The sequence below is a fragment of the Pelmatolapia mariae genome, linkage group LG17 (assembly GCF_036321145.2).
Source record: "Pelmatolapia mariae isolate MD_Pm_ZW linkage group LG17, Pm_UMD_F_2, whole genome shotgun sequence".
In the NCBI taxonomy this organism is placed as follows: domain Eukaryota; kingdom Metazoa; phylum Chordata; class Actinopteri; order Cichliformes; family Cichlidae; genus Pelmatolapia; species Pelmatolapia mariae.
Genome location: NC_086242.1, coordinates 16,482,768 through 16,504,352, shown reverse-complemented (window position 1 = coordinate 16,504,352; position 21,585 = coordinate 16,482,768). Strand labels below are relative to the sequence as shown.

Genomic DNA, 21,585 nt, shown 5'->3' with positions numbered 1-21,585 from the left:
GCTGCTGAGACAAGGAAAAGGCTTTACTGCTACTCCAGCTGAGGGTGGGAGCTGTCCTGTAGGATGTGGTACTGAATCTGGCTGTTTCTGCCAGGAGAATCAGATATTTATAACACAGCAATGTACACTAGATGAGCAGGAAAGTGTCTTGTTTGCTTAAGTGCAGAAATGTGACACAGCCGGTACAGTTCTTTAAAGGTAATATTAAAGAATGAGTTTAAGCACAGGTTAGTTGACAAAAGTTCTTGGAAGCATCTAATTTTCCCCCCGATGTTCAGTGGATTTCAGTTTGGGTGTTTGGATGGTCCACTTGAGAACAATCAGACACTTGTCCTGAAGGCATCCAGGTAATTGTGCTATAGATTAGGTCATCGCTAGGGATGGGTATCGTTTAGGTTTTATCCCATACCGGTGCCAAACCGGTACTTTTGAAACGGTGCCGGTGCTTAAACGGTGCTCAAACACAAAATTGGTCCAAAAACCTGTCATGTTCAGCTGTTTCTTTTGTAAAAAGATAACAATGTTAGCCTTTTCTGAAGCTATAGGGCATATATGGTATCACTCTTGGCTGGAAGCAGTGCTTAAACAATGGAAAAAACACAAACTTGGTCCAAAAACCTCTCATGTTTAACTGTTTTCCACTTTTTCTTTGGTCATTTTAGCCTTTTTGGCCCGAGTGAAGGGAGTATCTGCCATCAAACAAGAAGACAGCCGCATGTAACTACGACGGTGTTTGCTAGTTCACCTTACATACATTAATGTAATAACGTGGTTAGCCTACTCAACGTAAATTACACACGAACAACATTAAGCTACTCACGCAGAGAAGAACGGCTGCTGCTGCCATCATCATCCGTCATCATTTCTGCTACACTGGCAGGGCTAGTAGGGGTCAGAACTCTACTCTTCGGGTTCTTGGGGGATGGTGCTAACTCCGGGTCCGATAACAGGCACCACACCCGCAGTAGATGTGCCGGTGTGAGGTCTCGCAGCAAGCTATCAAACACGGCGCATTTCTCGGCTTTAAAAAAAAAACCCTGCTATGCGTCGCCAGGTGTTTCATCGGATTTGAGGTGTTACCTCCTTTGACAGTATCACAGTATCACCTTAAAGCACTTGTTGCAGGCTGCTGAGTTTGCATCTTTTGCTGCGAAGTACAGCCAGACTTTTGACCACTTCGCCTTGGGCATTTTTAATCTGTAGCTCTGCTCTAAAAGAACGTACGTACCTGGACCCGCCTACTATCCTCGGAAACGTAAAATGATTGGCTAGAATTGGCTCAGGAAAAAAAAAGCACCGAAATGTGCGCTGCTTTTCGGTCTGGTTACTACCGTTTATGTCAGAACGGACACCGGTACCCATCCCTAGTCATCGCTGTACTGAAGATGACCTGACAGCCCCAGTTTTAGGTCCACTCTACAGATAAGAGTCTTTAAGGTTTTTTGGCATACTCTAAGCGAGCTGAGACCTATTTAACACAAAAATCAAAACTCATACAAGAGTTAATCTGGTCATTCAGTGTGAATTCAGGCATCTGATTAATCCTGAGGAAAAAGCAAAGTCTGGTGATATGATAGCAGATACTCCTGTACAGTAACCAGGCTGTGGCCGAGATGGACATTGCCTTCTCACATTACTTTTTCAGCTTTGTGCAGATACCCGACTAGAATTCATAATTCTCTCAGATTTCTATTCAGAATTCCTTTGTTTCCCATGTCTACTCATATAACGTCCGTGGTGTAGAACTCGACATTTGCCCCTTACACAAGTGTGGCTTCCATCCAGTCACTATCATAAAAGTGTGCTGAGTGCTTCTGAAGTGGTCATTCTTCTGGAAAAGTCTATTTCTGTAGAAAATTTTGTTACTGTAACAACAACTCAGACAATCACTGCAGTCACAGAAGACAGCTCCACACTTCTTTCAATTCAAAATGACTCAAAATGTGCTAATGGGAGAACTTGAAGTGTAAGGTTATTTTTCAGCCATGCCCCAATACAAACCTTTGCACAGTTTTAATGTGATGGCCTGCAATTTCACTTCATTGCTTGCGGTTCGTCTTGACATGCACAGATGTCCACCTTCCTTTACTATGTCTAACCAATTCAATTTACCACAGGTGGCCTCCAATCAAGCTCTGGATACATCTCGTTGATAATTAAAGCAGACAGGATGCACCTGAGCACAATCTGGAGACTCAAGGCAAAGGGTGTGAGAGACTGTAGCAAGTGATTTCTTTAGAGATTTCTAAAACTTCTTAAAATTAGATTTTACTTTCATCCAGTGTGTTTCAGGGTCTAAATTTAAATTGGTGTTTTTGCAAATCAGTGTACAGCAAATAAAACTATCTGAATCCTCACTGAATATGATCAAACTCATGATTCAACACAGTTCACAAGTTGTTGTAATGTGTGAAGTAAATAGAGATAGTTTTGTTGTGATTGGTTGGATGTATTGGACAAACTAGTGAGAATTAAAATCCAATAAGAAGTCAAGAGGGCTTGCAAGCAATCATATCCAGAACAAATTAATCAGTCACTACAGTCTGATGAATATTCGAGGACGAATAGCGTATGTGTGAAAGTGGAAAATGGAAAGTTTGTTTTTTTAAATATAAATTTTGTTAAGAAAAAGCAATAAAGGATATGAAGTCATACATCTTTTGCTAACTGTGATAACTGAAAAGGCAAGTGTAACATTTTGTCTATATATGTGCAAATATATTAATGACCGTGTAACTTTTTGTTATGTCATGGTTACAGATGTTGTCATGCACCAAGTAACCCCTCAAGTTCAGAACCATGTGTCTGCATACATTATATTTTAGTTTTTTCTTTCATTTGTGCCCAATCTGTATGACTTTTTATTTAATTATATGGAAGCATTTTATCATCACCTTCCTCTTTCACTCACAGATGATAAATGAATGCTGGGAGGGGGAGCTGAATCATGTAATTTTGAAGCATGGCTCTATATCGCCATTAGCATCATCCCACCATGTCATTAACGAGCAGCAAACCACATACTTGTGACACGCACTTCCTCTTAGTGACAGATACAATTTCTGGACTTGCGGAGGTCAGCCTCGTAGGAGGTGAGAAACCGGCGTGTTTCCTAAAAGGCTAAAACAGAACAACAAACAACTACACACAGATGCCCTAAGCATCCAGATATTTTTATCAACAGTCAAGCAGCCATTTTGATCCACATGCTGGCACAGCACCAAAGACCAAGCGTGTTTAGCTACGTATCGACTGAACATTTAAAAGACTAGTTTACTGGCTGTATCAGATTACGAGAGCTGCTGCCCCTTTAAGCCTCTGAACAGCAACAAATCCTTTTTTTTTTTAAAATACCATCACAAGAGAAGTGTGAAGGATTTGAAACAAGCGTTGGAAAAGCATTATCGGGATTCAAATCTCATGCGTAATCAGGCAGAACCAGAGTTGATCCAACTTCTTTAGTTTCCGTCATTAAAGAACGTCTTCGGTGCTCGTTAGGCATGGCATCAAGCTCGCAAACTATTAAATGAAGGTGAAATGATTGTTGATTAAAGCAGGTCAGTGCAGAGAACAGTTCAGCCTCTTTGGAAGAATTTTAAAATGATGTTAAATGAATAAACGCATGCTTTGGGGGAAGATGATCTAACAAACCTCTTTGTGTACGCCTCTAGAGAAAGGATTACACACAGAGAGAGACTGATGGGCAGAGTAAGAGGTAACACGGAGACGATAGGAAGATAGGAGGTGAACAGAGGGTAAACAGTGAGGCAGTCAGTGTGTAGTGACCCTAAAGCTTGAGATGGAGTCGTGAGTCACAGACTGTTTACCGTACACAAAGAGAGACAATGAGACAACACAGTGGGACAGCATTATTTACTGGCACACTTAGGAGACGGGGTCCATCAGAAGCTGCTGATTTCCAGTAAGGAGGACAGAAAAAAGAGGATATCTAAAGAGGGACATATTTTTCTGGGAGTACAGCAAACAGCTTTGATCACAGTGCAGTGCTGAGATGACACGATGGTGTGCAGGCAATTAAGCCAATCAGTAACTTAACAGCCAGCTTGACAGGATGCAATTCTTGGATTTTAAGCTTCCTCAAATGTGATCGGTGCCATTTCCAATTAATTTTTAACTGCTTGACTAGCCAGGAGTGATTTGCTAATCAAAGTGCAGTATCTTGATTTTGCTTTTTTTAAAAATTAGAACACAATTTGTGTTAGTGAAATTGAAATCCAAGTGCACCAGTGTGGAACTGAGTCCAATTAAGAGATATTATGAGGTCTTTAGAAATAAATGCACCAACTGCAGTGCAGGTTTTACTTGTGAGATAATAATCAATGCTTAAACTTTCAGTAATAAGACAGTGAGGGAGGTCAGGGTTCATGAGTTTCAGAATTTTCTCACTTGCTTGTTTGTCTGGTTCTTGGGCATTTACAGATGAACAGATGAAAGCATTGTTGTGAGACTGTTATGCAACACTGACTTGGCGCTCGGTGGTCACTCAACATCATGTCTGATTCTCCAGAGGGACGGCCAGATTTCAGGTTACAGCAGTATCTAGTGGCTGTGACGCCTCATTGCACTTGTTACTCCCAAATCTGAATAGCAAACAGTCGGTTGATCACAATGGCCTTAGCAGCTCCAGCTTACTCAGGCAGTGGTGTTTATGGTTCCATGAAACTAAGTTTTCTATTGATTGAAAGCGAGCACACATGGAAACAACAGGCACACTGCCTGTGCAAGAAAATATGCCCGTTCTTGTCTGGTGCTCAAGCCCCGCAGGGGCTCTTAGAAGGGTTGGTCAGGCAGAGGAGGAGGATGTGCTCCAGAGTTATTGATTGAAGCTTCTCATAATCTGTGAACAGGTCCAGAGGTGCTGCAGCGCTGAGCCTGGCAAGGATGTCAGTGATGCTCCGAGTCTGACATTGAATTTGCCCTTCCTGCTGCCACCGAGTGGGTTTAGCACCTTTTCAGAGAAGCCATTACATTACTAAAACAGCTCATAATGGTTCAAAAAATAATAATTTGTGCAAGTATTCCAAAAGTAGTAACGTATGTCTTAAAAATAGTCCACAGTATTGACCAGCATGGCTGAAAACAGCACTACAAGTAAAAACACTTCATGTTTCTACAGATAGAAATGGAGCTAAATTGTGTTTTTTTTTACAAATTCCAGATTAATTTTCAAGCTTTTGCTTTTCCAGTTCAGTCTTTTTGCTACTCAGTTCTTGTATGTTATCAGATCTTCTCAAAGAAAGTCAGCATGCTGAGCTTGTTAAAAGACCATTGCGCTATTTTTTTCTTTTCAGCCAAAATTCTTACTACTACCCTGCAACTGATGCCTTTGCTCTAATGGTGTTTTTGATTTTCTTGGGTTACAGCAGGCATCTCTTTAATCTTTTGCATTCCTACTGGCATCAAGTATACAGTCCAGTCCATAAAGCCGTGTCCACACAGAGCGGGCAGTGTGTTTGCAGAGCCTCAGTTGCTCCAGCACTCCATCTGTGTCTACACAGGATGTGTTCAGACACAGTATTACACTGTAGGTCGCCCACACTGTAAAAGCGCATAGAGTTTAACACACAGTCACTATAATGCACGAATCTCTCAAAAACAGTAGACATGCCAAACCCATAAGAACCCCATGACAGATGAGCTGGTATGCTTTGGGTCATAAGTTTTCCGTTTTTTCAGTCTTCTCTAAAGATGATGTCCAATATTGAATATATAGAAGAAAATCTAAACATAATTATAGAAAATATCCCCTAGGCCTGTTGTACATACTTGACTTTACGTTTTTCAGTCTGGATATTCTTGCCTTATTTTCAGCTTTATCACTTGAATGCTCACCTCTTTCACCATCATATCAACTGACAACACCATGTCAGTCTTAAAGCCATCTCACAATTCTCTCAAGTCTGAGCCACATGTCAGCTGTTTTTGCACATGAACCATGACTGAAAAACAATCCTTAACTGTCTCTGATTCAACGCAATGAAGGTGAAACAAATTACATCTTTGCTGTTTAAAGCAAACTATTAATTAACATGTTTTCAATAATATGATTTAAAACCTTACTACATGTATTTTTTTTATTTTCATTTTATTTTCTATTTTTTGTAATTAAGCAACATTTAGGCTGAAAATATTAAGCTGGGGCACATGTCCATGATCTATCCCACATCCGCCTTGAGAAAAATACCTCCACTGATTAGGCTTCTAATTGGAATACTTGTTGTTAATGGTGGCAGTCTTGCACAGTTTGTTTTGCAATGCACAATGCATGCATAATCCACATTTGGAAGTGGCTGCCTCTTCATTAACAACGTTTAAGAAATGAATGTGAGGAAATCCATCATTATCGCAACTCGCAATCACCAAACCCTACAGCGGGTGCAAACTCATAATCTCAGGCAATTTGCATATGCAATTAGCGTAAGCTTCAAGGAAAGGATGTGATTGACAGCACGGCAATGTTTTGCCTAGTTGATCTGATTGAACCCAATTTCAAGAGTAACCATGGTCCCCTGTTTTGCACCATTGTGTCTCCCTGGCCATTTTAAGATACTACAGCAGATGAAAGGTCACAGTGGAGTTTGAAAGCATTACAACTTGGACCTTTTTGCAACAACAGTGTCCAAGAGACAGAGTACATTCACTATTTTACCTTGAAACACTCAAAGTTGTGCTTCAGTTGCATGCCTGTTTTTTAGGACAGCTTTAAAGGTTTAATTCAATGCTAAAAAACAAAATAAAATCCTTCTGCCAGTTTGATATAATTGTGAGTGGAGGCGTAGACAGACAGAAAGAGGAAGCCTTCTGTTTTCCCTGTCCCTTTTTTACCACCCTCCTCAACATTATTAATCTGGCTCCAGGGTCAAAATCAGTGGCAAGAATATAACTGAAAGGTAAAGGTTTGCGCTGAATCTCTCACTATGCATATGGGACATGATGGGACAGCCATGTTTCATTATAAATTCAAGGCCAATCTGTTCCTAGGGAGGGAAAGCAGGATGTCAAGGTAATGAGTTAATTTAGGAGATAAGGAACAGCAAATGTAATCTCTGAAATATCACCAGCAGCAAAATAGCTCCGTGGGCCTCAAGTCCATCGTATCAAACAGAGGGTAAAAAATGTTACTAATTATCATGATAGTCTTTGCTCAAGGTACTCTACGGAACTGTAAATAAGGATAATCAGCCTAACAGTATATGGTGAAGTTACCCCGAGGACTCACTGTGAAGATCCCATTTAACACTGATCTGAATAATGGAGTAGGTTTTCTTTCAAAGTAGCATCTCACAATGGCTTGTCGCCATGCTCTCCGCTCCCCAGATGCTGTTTTCATTGAATGCAATCACTGAAGACTTCACTTTTATTTAGTTTCTAAAAGCAACAGACCTGTAGCTGTTAGGACATCTATGCTCTAAACCTCTACATGAACAAACAGGTGAGGTTAACATATGCGACTAAGGAATAAACAACGACAAAAGCAGTTTTTAGGCTGATTCCTATCAATTGTTGTGTTGTAATACATTGGGTTATGAACAATACAGAAAGCTAAACGTTACCAATTAGTCTTTAATGTCCTAATCTAACAAACTGCAAGCGAAAGCATAAAGGTAGGTATTTGATCCCCAAGAAAAGCAAGACAGTTAAATGTTTCTTGTAGTTGGTCACCAGGTTTGCACAATTCTCCTGAGGCTCATTTTGGCCCATTCCTCTATGGAAACTCTTTAAATCCTTCAAGTTTCTTAGTTGCTGCTTGGCAACTTGATGCCAAGTCCTGTCCTGTACTGTACTGCCCCAAAGCACAATGTGTCCACCTCCATGCTTGACTGTGAGGATGGTGTTCTTTGGGTCATACTCAGCATTTCTCTTCCTCCAAACACCGCAGGTCAAATTGTCAAAGGTTGATTTTGGTTTCATCTGACCACAGAACTTTCTCCTAAGCCTTCTTTGAATCCTTCAGATGTTCACTAGCAAACATAAGACATGCATGTACATGTGAGGGGGCCCTTGTGGGTGCTGCAAGCTCAATTCGCCCCCTTTCTTATTATCATTCGCGTCGCATTAGGCAAGATCTTAGATGGAGCTCAATACCAAGGGTGACTGGCTTGAAAATTAAAAACTGTCACCAGACACCCAGGATACAAGCGATGCTGCAAGCATAAAAACAACCTTATTTCTCTCAATGATATGCAAATCAATTTATAACTTTTATGTATGTGTTTTTTTCTGGATTATTGGTTGATATTTTGTCTCTCTCCACAAAAATGAACCCTAAAAATTTTAGGGTTCATTTGTAAGTAAGCAAACTTACAAACTGAATGAAAACACACTGAGCAACAACATGTATAATATGCTACAACAAAAGTGCACACATTGAATGCTTTGCTGGTTAAATATTCATGAATTCTCAAGTAGGCAGCCCATTAAATTAGCAAAATAAACAACCAGCAATGGACTCTGCCAATCACTGACAGCTGATATATTAACCCAATCAGCCATCCCTATTTTTAAATGCCTCCATTTAAGCAGCAAAGTACGGGAGTCAAACAGCTTAAGAGAGAATACAATCATTTCAGCTACTATCACAGACCCCGGACTACCCAGTACAACAACATTATATCAGATTTAACTAGATGCCTAGTTATTATCCCCAAGTGGGCCGGACTGGCCCCATGGTGCTGTGTTAATGAGTGTTTTTTCGTCTGACTGGGTGGACATGTTTGGAAGAAAGGCCTTCGTCTCGCCCCGAGACACTTGGCTCCGACAGTGAACTCTGCACAGAACGGACCTATAGGCCTCTACAGTGCCTCATCCTTCATGGGATCTCCAAATATGCTAGACTGCTCCATTTTTCAAGGATGAGGGGATTGGTAGCTGGTAGGGTAAACAAGGGGGGTTTGAAATTGAAACCATTTACTGTTATATCTCTCAATCTTTTGCACTAGTCTTTTGCTGGTGGTGTTATTATTCTGCCAGCTGACTCTAGCTGTGACTGTTTGTGGCAAACTCAAGCAAAACCATTCCTGTAGTTGAGGGTTATATTGTATGCGATATGATTTTTGAAGAGTTGCTAAAAAGGGGGCCACTTCACCCTGGAGCAGGGACAGCGGTGCAGATGAGAGCAGCTTATGAAGATAAGACGGATCGCAGAACAATGTACGGCTCTCGCACATGTCAGCTACAGTACGGTGCTAATCGAAGAGGAAGAGCACGGGGGAGGCGGCTGGCATGACAATCTACAGCAGGCAGGAGACTTGGTTGCCATGGTGACAAACAAGGATGTTTGCATCAGAGGCAAATCTCAGCAGTCAGCAGCGGAGGGCACACATACCATTCGACTAACAGTAATGGAGAATCATCGGGGCCAGGGATGAGAAAAGGTGGGGTGAAAGGGAGGACTGCCTTTTCCTTATCACTTGGTGTTCCCTCGCAATTTCTTTTCCACAGCAGGTCTGATCCACACACGCATGCACATCCACACTGCAGGAGGGGGGTCCCTCTCTAACGGAGAACCAGGGAGTCACCGGTTCAACAGCTAATGACATCCACTGCATTGCTGTGTTAGAAAGACGAATGAAATCATCTTCACAGCTGGGTCACTTGACAAAATTAAGGCTGTAATGTTGATTATGTGCCTGTGCATTTATTCGGTTTAATCCATCCACGGTGAATTTAATGAGCATGCAATGACCTTGATTGGTAGCAAAACAATACAGCAATGTGACTCACTCCAGCGGGTTGCTCTGGAGTGCAAATATACACTCAGCTCACAGAGCGATGGAAGAGGTAATAAGTTGAATATGAGTGACAACTACTCATTCTTCCCAACAGATGTTGAAATTATTGTGACACATTTTAAACCCACCAAGGTCATTTGTGTCACAGGCAAGGCGGTGCGGGGTGACACTGATTTTAATTGCTTGCTTGCTTTATCCCATCACGCCACTGTGTTTTACACACACTGTTGGGTGTCGTATTGCTTTATGACTAATGCATCCTCCAAGGGCGCCCAGAAGCAGCGAGTTAACTGTAGCAGAGGCAGGAGGCAACTTACTGGGATATAATTTGATCTGCTTCCCCTCGTCTATCTGACATATTCCGAGGACACCGACAGAGGCTGGAGAATTGCGAGCTTGTACAAGCTGTAAAAACACAATTAACCTTTTCTGCCTTAGACAAGACTCAGTTTGTGTTGATGCCTGATTTGTAAATGTGTCATTTTGCTCAAATTGATGCATTTGCCTTTGTAATACTCAGTTCACGTTACTTAATTTCCCTCCCTGACAAAAAAGCAGCTGTTTTACTGCTGTAAACTCATGAATGGAAGATGGACTGAAGAATGGACACTGGTAATTTGAATTCTAGGCTCTTCTCCACGTTGACGGGTAACTCTTGATACAGAGTGGCTAAATCATCCCAAGAGCAAACTGGAACACCTCTAATCTGATCATTTTATGCCAAAAAAAAATGGAACAATGAGAGCCAAAAGTTACACAACGAATAGCAGCTGGTTCGGTTATTACTGACATACACCTTGAGGTGGGGTAGCACTTCCTTCTTTAGGGTTTGGTGTGAATGTGCATTTCAGGTAAGCACAGGACAGATTGGTTTTTAAAAGCATGCCTTATTACATTTATGCAACATTCAACATGTGCTCCAGGGCCTCTTTTTATGCCGCTTGCCCTTCAGTAATAATTCAAATATGCTTTCACCGGGCACAAGGGATGTTTCGTCTACTATGTACAGGGGCTCAGGAGGACAGACATGGAGCACACAGGGCAAGGCTCGTGTCCCTCAGCAGTCCCACACACCCACATGGTATTAATCTCTAATAACTTCCCCACACAGCGCCTTCGGGCAATGGCAGGAGAAATGCTACGGGAAGATGATGCGTTTCACCAGCGCTAAGTATGAATCAGGATATTAAAAAGTTGTAGGAGGGCAAAAGCAATTTCCTCCTAAAGGGGATTTTAAAATTACAGCACTGAGACTGGAGGTAAGTCCTACCACTAAATCATTCTCTTTTTCTTGCCCCTCCCCTCCATCACCATCGCCACACATGTGCACCAAAGATAACGTCTGTCAATGAATAGCTTTCTAACAGACAGTCATGACAAAGCCATGAAATACAGCCTTCATAAATGCACGGTTGTTAATTCAAGGGCACGACTGGCTGTGACAGATGTACATGAGCAGTCCCGGCATTATGGGCAGTGACGTCACCATGCCCCATCGGATGAGTTACTGATATAAAGTCATGAAATTTGCTAATGATTGAGGTAAAAGTCAGTAACACACAAGCTCAAGCTAATGATTTGGCTAACAGCATCTTGAGCAATAGAAGTGACTTTTTACGCTCCATTGTAGAATTTTAGATTCTAATGGATTTCTACGTTTGGGTTTCTGTCTAAGCTCGCTTTGCATTTTTGGATGTTTGCTTATTTTCCAAAGGTAACGCCACTGTGTTGTGGTTAATACTTTCCCTTAAAATATGAAAAGGACACAAATATATAATAATAGCTATAATATTAAAATCCCTTTAGTCGCCTCAGTGTATCCCCCCTTTACCCAGTTCCCTGCCCTTGTTCTTATGTGTAAAAATTGTTGTCTTCTTTGTAACATTTGTCAGATCTTAAATTGTTTCTCCCAATGTTCACCTTGCTAGTTTGTGAAACTTTGCTCCAGCTTTTGATATATGGCTTAGAACTTTATTTTTTGGAGACTGGCATTTATCCTGATGATTCTGAAGTGGATGGACATGCAAGTCAAACCATATACTGACTTACAGCTGAAAAGCGGTCTTTCATGAACTTATGCAGCTGTAGTTTTAAAACATGAACTCAGTTAAATATTGCAAAAAGGAATTTTAAGTGTCCTTGAATTTGTTATATTATCTTCAAAGGTAATGTAACGGCTTATTGAGACTATATATGGAACTGCTTCTTGCGGTACCATCTTTAATGTCAATTAAATAGGCTTCCTATAGTGTATCTCAGTTTATAGCCTTGGTTATATAGCAAATGCAACTGCGAATATATGTGAAAGTAAGTCTCTGTTATAAAAACAGAAAAGTGAAACAAACTAAATCACAGTCAAAGGCTCTGGTGCAGTGAACCTCGTCACACTCTGGTGCAATCAAACCTGACAGAGATCCTGTAATTTTTTAAAATTAGTTTAATTTATTGTATTTACCCAAGGTTTTCCTTGGTGAAACAAAACTGACTGAAGTCATTGTGACATTAGTGCATTTCAGCTTCTCCGAAGGCATTCACTTAGTGTATTTAATTAAGCGCACTCTGCAAACCGAGGCAGCCATATCCAAAACAGACCCTTTTTTTTTAAACTGGCTTCATTAGACACTATTCAGGCTGTGGTGTTCATCCTTTCTGATTTACTGCAATTCAGTTCCAATTGTCTTGACTGTGTTGCAGCTGATTATTATAAATTTAAATGCCAAATACAGCTGGAAGATTGGAGGCATTGCTCTGGATTACGCACAAGTGAGAAGAGCTTTACTAGCTTTCTTTTGGGAGGAAAGTAGGTATTCAATCATGGTAATTTAGCAGCTTTACACCATGTGACATACACTGTCAAATCAGCAACAAGTTATAAAAAATCTACTTTATGACAGCGAGAAGAAGATCTCTTGTGATTCTTGTTTAAGTGTGTCATTGTACCCCAAAACAAAGTTCCGGTAATTAGGAAGCACCTAACTGTGAGGGTTCACATGGACAGCAGACACATAAATTAGAGCTGGTGGCTGATGGTCATGATGACGCAGGGGTTAAAATCGTGATGGCTAAAATTGGCACAACTCAAAAGAACCAAAAGATTCTCATATAGTACAGCTTGAAACATCATGTAGTTCAGTCTGTGTGTGCTTTTTAAGCACAATGTTGACGCTACGGATTGTAACTGGATTGTGTTTTTAAGCATACATATGAGTCTGTTTAGCTCTGTCAATAAAATGTGTATGAGTATGTGTGTGTTTGTGAGACCGTGTGTGGATTGATCCTGTAATCTCAGTCTTATCTCGGTGGGTCCACAGAGATCAAGCAGTCCTGAGTCCTCTACACTCTGTCAAACACAGAGCTTCAAATGAGGACTTAAGACCAAGCTAATTAGCCTATTAGTGTCAGGTCTTTACAGCGACGTTGATACCAGTTAGAGAAACTATGACAACGACCTTTAGTCCCTCATTACTGTACACACAACACAATTCAGGGTTGTATTCGAAAAACATCTTGTAAAGTGACAAACTCAGGGAGCTGATGTTGATGAACTTACAGGATAACTCGAGCATTTAACACTTAGATGTGACGTCCTGATTTGTCTCCATCAGGTTCACTCAAACTAAAACACTGCTTTTCCGCTTTGATTTAAATCCGACTTGTTTTGGCTTGAACGCCTGCAGGGAAATATTGGTGCTGAAAAATGCAGCAAAAAAGAAAACCATTGAAAAGCATTGCTTTGTCATGAACTGCTAAATGTGCAATAAATTATAATTTTTAACAGACTTTTACACCAGCAGGTACCTAAAAGTATCAGCAGAATGTGATGAAATAGCAGCAAACACCTATGTATAGTGTTGCAAGGTCACAATACTTCAATCTACACACCGCCTTGTAAAGTCACTTTGTCGCTGAAGAGACGAAAGCAGTCTAAGTCTGCCTCAGTCCATCTTGTGGGGGTGATGTTGCACTGCTCATACACTGTGGTTTTGCGGGCACTTGACCGCTAACCAGGTGAATTTAACTTCTACGCCATTTGGGATATCTGACAAACAAGGATCAAATGAATGAGCAGCCACTCCACAGTCACACAGGATAGTGGTTAAACCAGATTGATAGCAGATGCTGTAAAGTTGATCAACTGCACAGTCACACAGGTCTAGAGGCTGGTCTGTGACCCCCTGGCAACCACAGGCCACTAGAGAAAAATATGTTTTCACTGACTGGTTGGCAAAAACGTCCTCATGATAGCTTTGGTCACTAGCAGATTGCTGCAGTCGCCATAGTTTGAAAAGAACATACCGATTCGTCTGAAAATTCTGATTGCTAGTGAAACTGAAAAGTAAGAAACAAAATGGACAGAAAGACCTGTTGCCTTCAAAGTAAAAGTTGCACTTTAAAACATGTTGGTTGCAATGCTGTGGCACATCTTTGACTTTAACTTTGAGATAAGTCGGCACCTTCCATTCAAACTACAGATGACTGTGCCAATCTGCTATAGCAACCAAAACAAGAAAGAAGGAAGGTTTTGGTCTAGCATCCTCTCTGCAACCAAAGAAACCTCAGAAACCTCCAGGAAACATTCCCCAACCATTCAGGAAATACATGTTTTTCCTTCACAATTAGTGGTTGCATCATGTCCAATATAGTGGAAAACACTTGAGTAACGTATACATGATGGCACAAAGGAAGTCTCTTAGCAGGTGTGATGAATTCAGTTCTGCTCAATGTTTATAATCTTATTGGTGCGGCCATCCACAACAGTCCCAGTTTCTCAATTTAATTGCTCGCCGCTGCTCTATACTATAAAGTCTTATCTCTTGTCTACAGCACAAAAATCAAATAACAACCAACCTGCCTGACAATCTGTTGAAGAAACAGGCTTACATAAATTTGAAGCAGGAAGTTACCATTAATATGCATGAACTGAAAACATGGTTAATTTGCAAAGCAACAGAGAAAAAAAATATTTTGAACAGTGATGCCACACTGTGATACTAACAGGTGGTGCTTTGCACTTTAGTTTCAAGAAGAGAACAAATGCTGCAGAAAACTGTGTGTTTATTGGGTTTTATACTTGATGGCAGAAGCAGGATTTAGAAATGATGCAGTTGAACTTTAATAAAATTTGTAGACTGATTTTTCTGAGGCTGAATATACTAAGAACTGTTGAACTGCATTATCCATCATCTTAAATAAGAACCAATATACAACTGTTTTATCAGTTTTGTAGCAGGGGCACTGTAAAGGAGATGGGACTAGATTGTGATGAATAATCAATCAATAATCAGCCCCAAAGAATGTAATTATGGCAGGAAAAAAAGTGCAATACATTACCAGACTTTTTTCCTAAGATATCTGGTATCAGTGATGGTGATGAATGTGATCAAAGGATGATTATAGGGATGTCCTTGGAGAGTGGGAACACTACTTATGAGACATCCACCAGCATGACTCAGTCTCTGTGGTGACACTGTTACTGTTCTGTGCACATCCCAGTTCATAGGCACCCAAACCAAATGGCCACACAAGGTGAAATCCTAAGTGATATTCTATTTATATTTTCCATTTTGTGTTGTTCCAAACATAAACGAACAAATGGCTTCACCGTACTGTCCTTGTGGCTCTACTTCCTTTCCATACAACATCTAATAACCTTATAAGTGAGAGCCACTTTCCACGTGCAAAGTAATGCTGGCAGATGCCCTTCCATCCTGACAGTTTCTGGCTTTTGAAAAGTTCACTCCAGATAACCCGGCCAAGACAAAAGGTTAGAGCTGCTTGGACATCAGGCTTGGGACTTTGGGTCTGTACTTCTCATTAATAGCCCCTTAACAAGCCTGATAAAACATGACAACGCCTCAGGCAACAGATAACTGGCCACTTGATTAGATTCGGAGTCAATATCCGCCCCTGCCCTCTCTTTCTTGCTGTATACATGATTGGAAGACAGACAAAGTATTTAAAGCCAAAAGGAGAAGAATTCATGACTAGACCCTGCTTGTGACTTAAATTCATATGGCAGCGCTTCCAAAACGTTTTGGCTCCAGATTCTTAAAGGCCAAGGTTTTGCAAAAAAGCTACCCTGAGCTATCAGTCCACACAGCATCCATTAGTGCATGGCTTCAGCCTGTCTGATTCAGTTAGTAATTATGAAATGGAGCATCTGCAGAAGCTCCCTGAGAGTATGTAAACATAGGCTCTGCCTTGGGGAATTAGATCGGGGGTCATTTAGATTTAGGTGAGAAAAGCAAAGAGTGCTGTTTCACTCGCGCTTTTCCCGTCACCTGGTAACAGTTTGACACACGGGAGCTACCTAGTGTATATGCCCAAACCAGTACAGCTAAACAGCAACACCTGAGCAACCCCTCTTCTCTCTCCCTCTTCTTCCTCTCCCATGCCTCTGGCTGATTATGCCTCCTGAGATATTAGGTAATCTGGGAGCAGGCAAGAGGTGACAGGCCACTTCTTTTTTAATGACTTGTCAGCGAAGGCGCGCTACAATCACCATGGATATGGTTGACATGTTTGCTGAGCGACAGCAGCCGTCCATTACATGTGCACTGTGCGGTAGCCAATCGGCACTCTATCAGTAAACCCGTGGGAGGTGATAAGCCTTCTTTACAGCAACGGGGGTTCCCACTAATAATAATACCAGATAGGGACAATATCGACGAGGAACTGGAATGACATTTTCAAATTGTATCTGCTCACTAAATAGACTCTTAAGCTAAAAAGACTGCAACTTTAAACAGCTATTTATTGCCACAAGTTTATACGATAAATTATCAGCAGGAAGTGTAGTCAGGACCAAGTCGAAGTATTCGAAAAGTCAAGCTGAAGCGCTTGTTTTGTTCCATATTCAAATGGCATTACAGCTCGTTTCTGAATCAATACCCTGCCTGTCTTTATTTCTGCTCAAGATAAATCTATCATGACTCAAAGATGGAGAATAGTGAAGTAAAAAAAAATTAATGATAGGGCACCAGGGCTGCAGCCTGCCTATTTTATCTGATGGAGCGAGGTGAACAAACGGAGGGATTAGCTTCCATGGGATGAAAGCAGCTGCTCGTCTTCCGTCTCCATTCCCCTCCCCTCCTTTCCTCTCCTCTCCATCTGCCCACACATCCACGCTGTGGTCTCCCCTCGCAACAAAAGACGTGTTCTATATGTTGCTATCACTAACTGCACTCCACCCTGCACCTACAGCAGTTTCCGAGCAAGCACAAAAAGCCTTTCAGTGCACATGGCAACGAAAGACGCGCCAAAAATGGTGTTAATAAGAAGGCTTGGGAGTGAAGTGTACTTCCCCTGTGACACCCTCAAAACACCCACCCTTCCTGATTATGTCACCTAGAAACAGATACATCACACACATCCACCCCACTATGAGAAGACACTACAAAACAAACAAGAGACGCCCCGATTCTTTGCAACTTCTGAGGTAGCCCAAAGCAGAAACGTGCTCTCTTACCTGGCAACAACAACACACCTTCAGCTCCAAATCTGCTCGCCCTGTCGAGGAGGCGATCATCTGTAGTAGGAGTAGGAGGTCTTGAAGAAAAAGTGTGTGTGCTGTGTGTGTGTGTTTGTGTGAGTGTGATACTGGAAGAGAGGAAAAGGGAGAGAGGGAAAGTGAGAGGTGGAGCCTAGCTGAGAGGAGAGAAAGAGGGCTGGATGATGACTCCGTCTGCCGTCTACATAGCCAGTCTTGTGGGAGCAGTGTGGATGGCGCTAGAATGTCTTCTGTTCAAACACAACAGGCAGATGCACTTAATTCACGGCTTGGAGAAAAAGCCTGGGGCAGAGAGCGGAGGGTGGGAGGAGGTGTGAGAAGACAGGAGAGACTCTGGGCTGTTTAAGCCAGCATCATCACACGGCGGTTCCTAGGAATCCCTCCAGTAAGAAGGACACTGCATCACTGAGTCCTTGCCTGTGATTGGTTGGGTGGTGGGGAGACGTCAAGTATGGTGGGCAATGCTGCGTAACCTTAGCTGACCCTTTCAACACATATTAACATGTCTTGTCTGTTTTTTTCACCATTCGGGGCATATGTCACCTCCAAGGTCACTTAAAAAAAGAAAAAAAGAAAAGAAAAAGACTCCCCTAGGATCTTGGGAATGTTGGGAAACCGTCTATGTGTATACGTGTGTTTGTCAGTACACAGTAAGTCATGACCTGCCCTTGCACATGAGCAAACACACACACACAAATACACACATCCAACAAGAACTTGAAAGGAGGATGATTTCCCCAGAGGAAGGCTGAGCCTTTCAGGAGAAAAGCCACACAAACACCTGCAAGGACAATCTTTCATTAGAGTGATTGAACATGTTGTCAATCCAACCTCAAAAGCAATGAAGAGGTAAGATTAGACCGATCTTTTAATCTGACAACAAGTTACATCATAATGGGTTTTTTTTTCATTGTTACAGGTAATTAAACTTTGTGTTGTTTACCAATAATAAATTTAATATATTATTAATATGATGTATAAATTGTCTATTTGCACATTACATTGTAAATGTAAATGTGCATCAGATTGTTTTTAAACTTCAGAAATAAATGGTAATCTATAACAATTATTTGGATGGCTATTATAAAGCAGGTTAGACAATGATCACTTGCAGTTGGTTTCTGTTTTCTAAGCGACTTCGATCAGCCAATTCAACAACAAAAAAACAGTATGGTGGATTCAGTCTACTATGAGTGTCCTAATGGTTTGTGATTCAATATGGGGAGAACTGGCAATTATATGCAATATTGTTGTGATAATATAGCAATTAACCGTGATAAATTTGTCAGATTCACAAATCAGTTCCATATATACTCTATATACACAGAAATTCACATTAACTATTCAGTTCAACTCAGTTGTATTTATATAGCACCAAACCACAACAACAGCTGCCTCAAGGTGCTTTATAGTGTAAGGTGAAGACGAATGATACAGAAAAAAACACCAATGAAACAATTCCCAATGAGCAAGCAGTTGGCAACAGTGGGAAGGAAAAACTCCCTTTTAACATCAAGCAACCTCCAGAAGAACCAGGCTCAGTGAGAGGCAGCCATTTATTGCAACTGGAGGTCAAAGAAGGAAGACAGAACAAAGGACACGCTGTGGAAGAGAGGCAGAGATTATTACTTATTACCTTCTTATATGTACTTATTATAAGGGAACTGTGATTGTTTGGATGGGGTTGCCTTCCATGAGGCAAACTTTGCAATCGTCTTGCAACGGAAAAGTGGTCAACCAGAGAGTGTTGCATACTCAACCTCTTGATGACTAGATAATCACTAAACCTACTTGCAATCAGTCGCGCATAGAAAAAAAAATTCACCAGCCAGCAACCAATTTTTCACTAGTCACAAAGAGGCTGCTGACCTACTTTTACTGCGACTGAACCATAATGGAACATCAGTTTCAAAATCACAATCATTATGTGGATTATTAACAGACACATAATGAAAAATTTTATGTGTACCAGTTTAGTCAAAATATCATGTAAGTATGTATGTACATAATACGTTTTATAAAATTCATTAAATGTGTGCAATTTGTAATAGATGGACTATTGACAAACAGAAATTTTACAGTCAGTTGAAAAATAACTATTTACCTATGTTTAATTAAGTATTAATTTACCATTTTTCAAGTGTTACCAAATTTAAATTAGAAATCTTGCAACTATTAATATTAAAATAAACAGTCATTCAACACTAAGTGCTTCATAAAAGCTTCAAACTCAAAAGGGAAAATGCATGTGTCGTGACATACTAGCAAAATAAATCATGACTATGGAAAGGGGCTGATAACATTTTTGGCTGCCTCAGGCAGAAAATGAGGTTTTCCATCAGATGCAAGCCTTGAATAAAAGCAGTGTCCACCTGCACTCAAAGGTTAGACAGAAACTGATGGGCTGCAGAATGAATAGAGCTCTCTGTCTTATGGTTTCCAGTAAAAATATAAAACCAGTCCAAAGGTGGTGCTTAGGTAGAGCTATAAGTGCTCTTATGTACATAACATATTGTAAAAACATCTCAGACGTGAATTAAGCTGTTATCAGCTGGGACCTTTGTGATATACTCTGATTACACAGGTTCAATTTACTGGAAATTGTTTTTATATGTGTGAGTGTTTCAGTTGTTCAGGTGGCTGCATGATTCTTCAAGTACTAAACGCAAGTTCATCTGAAGTCCTCGTACCGTAGGTGCAACGATGACTGAAACAGATTGTCAGCCCCTCACAGGGCTTTACATAGCAGGTGACCTGACCCAGATTATTCCACACCCTCGCCTGATATCAGCTTAGATAGACTACAAAGGATAAGTCAATACAGATAAAGGATGCACGGATGGATGGAAGAGAAAATGATTTTCTAAAAATAGAATTTAAAATGAGCAAGATGTCAGTCCAACACTGGAAAAAACAAATTACAAAGCATGAGTTCACTTAGTTTAACTACTTAATCTGTGTATTTGAAACTGCTATGACAGTCCGGTCATATATGATTATGATCATATTAACACATAGCAAATTAACGCTAAATCTACGATCGATTTTCATCTGATGTAACTGTTCTCAAAGACATAAAATTATGCGAAAGACAAATGCAAAGCACGACCACTTTATTAGATGACTACTTCAAGCTCAAAAGAAGGGGACAGCGGCAGTGGTTATTTTATGTTTTTCTTTGACATGCTTGACAATCAAATGAATAATTTTAGATATATATCAGTCAAACAGCATTAATTCAGTGTCTGAATGAAATATGATCACAAAGTCCTTCTGTGCTCCAAAATTATGGCCAAAAGGTTGTTTGTTTCTTTAGCAGAGCATTATGATCTCACAGTGCTCACAGACTGATAATTTAATGTTATCACTCAAACATTTTATCTTGCTAAATGTTTTAGTGAAAGTTTGTCAGACTTGGTGGAATCTTTTTTGTTCCAATGAGTTTGAACTTTGACCACCGATGTGAAATCAGTTCGTCCCTACATGAACACTCATTCCAAGTAACCAGAAATCCACTGAATGTGTTCCTGGATATCGTGTTCAGAAGTTGAGTCACGACCTCAAAAAAAGAGGAAAGAAAAGAGGAAAAAAGGTGTTTTGTAAGATCCCAGTGACCTTGTCACCAAATTTTTAATCAGTTAATTTTTTAGTCCCAGTAAACATTTGTGCAAAATCTGAACAAATTCTCCCGTAGCTTTATTCATGGTCTTGAATAGATTTCACATTTTTTGGTGTATTGTTATGCAATTTGGATTCTGGAATCTAAATTATACAAAACCAAAAAAAAAACCCAATAACTATTGTCACTCGGCTGCTCTTATGGTTCCTCGGCTGTGGAAAGACTTGCTCAAGAATGTCATGCATGCTTCCTTTGTGTTTGTGTGTGATTCTTTATTTTGTTTGGGGTTTTTTTTACATCTCTGTTAAAAACTCATTTATAGGGCTTTTTGAAGTTCAGAGGGTTTAGAGTCAAATTTTTTTTATTTTATTTGTATCTTTATCTTTATCTATTATTACTAATACTACTAAAATTGTCTGGTGAATGATTTCTCCAGGGGAACAAATTCATGTTATGAGCAATTAAGAGCTTTTTAGTGATAGGAATATGTGGTTCTTTAGTCTTATATCCCCATCCCCACCCCAACCGGTAAAGTCTCCTGTCCTTGAATTTTCCTAGACATGGCTCTGGCCGTGAGATGTGCTGTGATTACTGGTTTTAATGGCAGTTTGTCTTGAAATGAAGGAGCTTGTTGGTTCTGGGGGGGCTCTACTGGCACACTTACATTGTCAACAGCAGGAACACCAGCTGCGTCCTCCCTGGTC

General features: G+C 40.6%; 1 protein-coding gene across 2 annotated transcripts in view; it reads right to left on the bottom strand.

The window, feature by feature from the left end:
- Positions 1 to 17,576, bottom strand: part of syt1a (synaptotagmin Ia) — a 210,525-nt gene extending 192,949 nt beyond the window's left edge. Inside the window, exon 1 of one of the 2 annotated variants that reach the window (XM_063500504.1) lies at positions 17,221 to 17,576. The gene's annotated coding sequence lies outside the window, so the exon portion shown is untranslated. The remainder of the gene's footprint in view (positions 1 to 17,220) is intronic. The other variant, XM_063500507.1, reaches the window with a different exon arrangement.
- Positions 17,577 to 21,585: the final 4,009 nt, after the last annotated feature.